General features: G+C 45.8%; 2 non-coding genes across 2 annotated transcripts; both read right to left on the bottom strand.

Moving 5' to 3' along the window:
- Nucleotides 1-1,262: 1,262 nt before the first annotated feature.
- trnaf-aaa (transfer RNA phenylalanine (anticodon AAA)) lies at nucleotides 1,263-1,345 on the bottom strand. The gene has a single exon. It is a non-coding gene; the product is annotated as a tRNA-Phe (tRNA).
- Nucleotides 1,346-3,234: 1,889 nt separating this feature from the next.
- Nucleotides 3,235-3,316, bottom strand: trnaa-agc (transfer RNA alanine (anticodon AGC)). Its single transcript has one exon. It is a non-coding gene; the product is annotated as a tRNA-Ala (tRNA).
- Nucleotides 3,317-5,370: the final 2,054 nt, after the last annotated feature.

Genomic DNA, 5,370 nt, shown 5'->3' with positions numbered 1-5,370 from the left:
GAGGATTGAACTGCTCAGTAACAAGCAGTTCCAGTACGTTGGAGGACTCAACTGTGAGCGGATGACTTGTTGCTGTCGCTGGCGCCGCGGCCGAGAAGCGAGCAGCCCCTGCAATCTCTTGTTTTCAGCCAAATGCTAGAGGTATGAATTTCTAACGACAAAATCTTTGACGCTAACTGAATTGTTTGCTGTATTTGAATGCGGTTTAGTGCCTCGCACGGGCCTTGTGATTAACTTTTTGCGTACGGTTTGCAGTGTGTGATCGCTTAACAGTTTGCTACTGAAATTAAATGCAATATCTGATTCAAATTGTTGCTTCCTACGGCGTTCGGTCAAATTGAGGAAATTCGACACCACGAAAGGGATTCAAATCGCCTTTTCTCTCGTGTGCTGCTTTTGTCCCTTTGTACGGCCGCGTGCGTCAGGGTATGTGGTTGGAGAATAAATCTTTGGCTGCATTGTTTTTCCTGCTGGTTGTCCATCCAGCTAAACATAGTTTTCTGTGGTGAAATGAATTCAGCAGACTCTACGAAGGAAGAACATATAAATTCTTTCATGGCTTCACTGGACGGATTCTGAGAGGTTATTTACCCTGGCCGTGGAGCCCGAACTAGGGGTCAAAGTTTCAGAATAAGGGGCCGGCCATTTAAGATTGAGATGTGGAGAAATTGCTTCATTGTAAGGGTTGTGTATCTTTGGAGTTTTCTAACGCAGAGGGCTGTGGCGGTTCAGTCGTTGAGTACATTCCTAACCGAGATGGATATGGACATTACGGAAGTCAAGGTATATGGGGCTTGGTCGGTAAATTTCAGTTGAGGTAGAGGATCAGCCATGATCTTATTGAATGGCGGAGCATGATCGAGGGCCGAATGGCCATATCCTGCTCCTATTTCTTATGATCTAATGTTCCGATTTAGGCCGGCGGTGTTGAGAACTGTGGCTCGTCTGGCTTAGTTCATTAAATAAACATCGCAGTAGGAAGCAGCATGAACTGGACGATGGCTGAGCGGAAGACGTGCATTTTCTTCAATGGGTTGCAAAATAAAATAATTTCGATGGTTAAAATTGCTTTGACGGTTTCAAGAGCGGTAAATAACGTAGTATTCTCCTTTGGCTTAGGCCTCTCGTAATGTCGTAAAGTGCTTGTTAAACTTTCCGCTTGAAACTTTGTTTGATTGTAGCTTTGAATCTCGGCAGAGGAACCGGAAGGCGGCAGTTCAAATTAATTAAAAACCGATCATTTGTGACGATGTCCTCGATGCCGTAGTCGGCAGGATTCGAACCTGCGCGGAGAATCACCCAATGGATTTTTAGTCCATCGTCTTAACCACTCGGCAACGACTACCCTGACGGGAGTGTGGCCCCACGCAGATCCTCATTTGCTTCGATATCGGTGCCTCTGCTGTGAACGCTCTGGCACATAATCACATGGGTTCATGTGGAATAATTCCAATTGCAAACATTTTCGTGTCTGTCTCTGTGGCGCAATGGGCCAGGGCGTTCGGCTGTTAACTGAAAGGTTGGTGGTTCGAGCCCACCCAGAGACGTGAGTAACTTTTAATTTTTGCACACTCATCTATTGTTTAAAAATGGAGTCTATGATTCCATGAAATGAACAGTGGTGAGCATACTGCTGCTGCCTTCCTGTTTCCAATGGGAACAATCGCTTCATCGATCAGTCTTCTGCCAGGCAGCATGGATATTCTACTTCCCTTATACCCATATTCCAAGTGCAGCGTTCTTGCATTAAAATCCAGCAGGAAAATCGGCCACAGTGGATAATCCATTCTGAAAAACCTTTTCTGCACTTTCCTCAGGTTTAACCATACATGGATTAGAATGGAACCCTTGAAACTATTACAATTGCCAGAGAACTTCAGCTTCCTTGCATCGCTCCGCACCCTGATCACGTGACAACAACCAACCAATCACATAGAACGGCGCGAGAACACCCCCATTGAATGTGTCCAATCAGGGCCTGAGGATTGAACTGCTCTGTCACAAGCAGTTCCAGTAGGTTGGAGGACTCAGCTGTGAGCGGATGACTTGTTGCTGTCGCTGGCGCCGCGGCCGAGAAGCGTGCAGCCCCTGCAATCTCTTGTTTTCAGCCAAATGCTAGAGGGATGAATTTCTAACGACAAAATCTTTGACGCTAACTGATTTGGTTGCTGTATTTGAATGCGGTTTATTGCCTCGCACGGGCCTTGTGATTTTCTTTTTGCATACGGTTTGCAGTGTGTGATCGCTTAACAGTTTGCGCCTGAAATTAAATGCAATATCTGATTCAAATTGTTGCTTCATATGGCGTTCGGTCAAATTGAGGAAATTCGACACGACGAACGGGATTCAAATCGCCTTTTCTCTCGTGTACTGCTTTTGTCCCTTTGTATGGCCGCGTGCCTCACGGAATGTGGTTGGAGAATAAATCTTTGGCTGCATTGTATTTCCTGCTGGTTCTCCATCCAGCTAAACATAGTTTTCTGTGGTGAAATGAATTCAGCAGACTCAACGAAGGAACAACATATAAATTATTTCATGGCTTCACTGGACGGAATCTGAGAGGTTGTTTACCCTGGCTGTGGAGCCCGAACTAGGGGTCAAAGTTTCAGAATAAGGGGCCGGCCATTTAAGATTGAGATGAGGATAAATTGCTTCATTGTAAGGGTTGTGTATCTTTGGAGTTTTCTAACGCAGAGGGCTGTGGCGGTTCAGTCGTTGAGTACATTCCTAACTGAGATGGATATGTACATTACGGAAATCAAGGTATATGGGGCTTGGTCGGTAATTTTCAGTTGAGGTAGAGGATCAGCCATGATCTTATTGAATGGCGGAGCATGATTGAGGGCCGCATGGCCAAATCCTGCTCCACTTTCTTATGATCTAATGTACCGATTTAGGCCGGCGGTGTTGAGAACTGTGGCTCGTCTGGCTTAGTTCATTAAATATCATCGCAGTAGGAAGCAGCATGAACTGGACGATGGCTGAGCGGAAGACGTGCATTTTCTTCAATGGGTTGCAAAATAAAATATTTTCGATGGTTAAAATTGCTTTGACGGTTTCAAGAGCGTTAAATAATATAGTATTCTCCTTTGGCTTTGGCCTCTCGTAAAGTCCTTGTTATTCTTTCCGCTTTGAAACTTTGTTTGATTGTAGCTTTGAATCTCGGCAGAGGAACCGAAAGGCAGCAGTTCAAATTAATGAAAAACCGATCATTTGTGACGATGTCCTCGATGCTGTCGTCGACAGGATTCGAACCTGCGCGAGGAAAAACCAATGGATTGCTAGCCCATCGCCTTAACCACTCGGCAACGACTACCCTGACGGTGGTGTGAACCCACGCAGATCCTCATTTGCTTCGCTATCGGTGCCTCTGCTGTGAACGCTCTGGCACATAATCACATGGGTTCATGTGGAATAACTCCAATTGCAAACATTTTCGTGTATGTCTCTGTGGCACAATGGGCCAGCGCATTCGGCTGCTAACTGAAAGGTGGGTGATTCGAGCCCACCCAGAGACGTGAGTAACTTTTAATTTTTGCACACTCATCTGTTGTTTAAAAATGGAGTCTATGATTCCGTGAAATGAACAGTGGTGAGCATACTGCTGCTGCCTTCCTGCTTCCAATGGGAACAATCGCTTCATCGATCAGTCTTCTGCCAGGCAGCATGGATATTCTACTTCCCTTATACCCATATTCCAAGTGCAGCGTTCTTGCATTAAAATCCAGCAGGAAAATCGGCCACAGTGGATAATACATTCTGAAAACCCTTTTCTACACTTTCCTCAGGTTTACACATACATGGATTAGAATGGAAAGCTTGAAACTATTACAATTGCCAGAGAATTTCAGCTTCCTTGCATCGCTCCGCACCCTGATCACGTGAGAACAACCAACCAATCACATAGAGCGGCGCGAGAACACCCCCATTGAATGTGTCCAATCAGGGCCTGAGGGTTCAACTGCTCTGTCACAAGCAGTTCCAGTACGTTGGAGGACTCAGCTGTGAGCGGATGACTTGTTGCTGTCGCTGGCGCCGCGGCCGAGAAGCGAGCAGCCTCTGCAATCTCTTGTTTTCAGCCAAATGCTCGAGGTATGAATTTCTAATGACAAAATCTTTGACGCTAACTGATTTGGTTGCTGTATTTGAATGCAGTTTAGTGCCTTGCGCGGGCCTTGTGATTAACTTTTTGCGTACGGTTTGCAGTGTGTGATCGCTTAACATTTTGCGACTGAAATTAAATGCAATATCTGATTCTGGTGCTGCGGGATCCCGGTCTCTTGGCTGTTTGACGGCCATGCTGTAGCTTTCAACAGAGCCTGGATGCTGAAATTTGTCTCGCTAACATACAGCACCGTGGGGCATCGGAACCTAAACACCAGCCGAGAGTTTACACTGGCACGCAGCAGAGTGGCGCAGCGGAAGCGCGTTGGGCCCATAGCTCTGAGATTGATGGATCGAAACCATTTTCTCCTATTTGCATTTTTATTTGCACCAACACTAAAAACTTCTAATGCTACACGCAATCAAATCGCACTTATTTTTACCACACTTTACTTACAATAACTTCCTGCTTGCAATACACAACAGGGATAAATTATTGATTAAATTTACAATGGGTGTGTTCCAACAACGATCTATTTATCAGTGTTTCCCTGTAAACAGGTAGGTTCTTCTGATCTAGTGGGTTGCATCAGAAGAGAGTTTGCCGATCACGAATTTAATTTCCTTTTGTTTCCCCTTTCACTTCCAAGAACAAGCCATATTTCAATCAGCAGTCACTAGTTTCAGATTCCACTGCTCATTGATCTGGTAGCGTGGCCGAGCGGTCTAAGATGCTGGATTAATAGCTGCGAGGGCGAGAGTTCGAATCCCGGAACTGCCAGATATTGCGGCATTCGTAAATTTCGTTGCTTTGCCAATAGCCGTAAACCGTGCAGGCACGGCGGTTTTGTTCAGTATTATGTCACCTTTTTCTTCAGTTGGTATTGGCAGACAGATCTGATTGCAGAATTTCCTCTGGTCCATAATTGGCCTGAACACCGTCCCGAACACTACAAACACCGCCAGCCAACCAACTGAATTCAGCTCGTTCACTCACTCGTCTCCACACCTGCTGCCTCTCACTTATTCAGGTATGCACCACTTTTACAAGTTTGTTTCTTCCATTTTTTGCAATCTGTCGACCGCGCCCCCCATTGCTGTCAATCTCGCACCCTCCATCTCTCCGTCATTTCCCCGTTCGCCCTTCCAAACTTGCCAGTTCAACAGCCCCTCCCATTTTCTCCTGTGCTCCAATCCGATTAATGTAACACGAGTGTCTTTTGTTCAACCTAACCTATCCAGACAGCGAAAGTTACCTTGAGACAT

This window comes from Somniosus microcephalus, unplaced genomic scaffold, assembly GCF_052327205.1.
Source record: "Somniosus microcephalus isolate GS21.2 unplaced genomic scaffold, FLI_Smic_1.0 unresolved_chr9, whole genome shotgun sequence".
Lineage (NCBI taxonomy): Eukaryota > Metazoa > Chordata > Chondrichthyes > Squaliformes > Somniosidae > Somniosus > Somniosus microcephalus.
The sequence above is the reverse complement of the archived record's forward strand: the minus strand, read 5'-3'. Positions and strand labels throughout refer to the sequence as shown.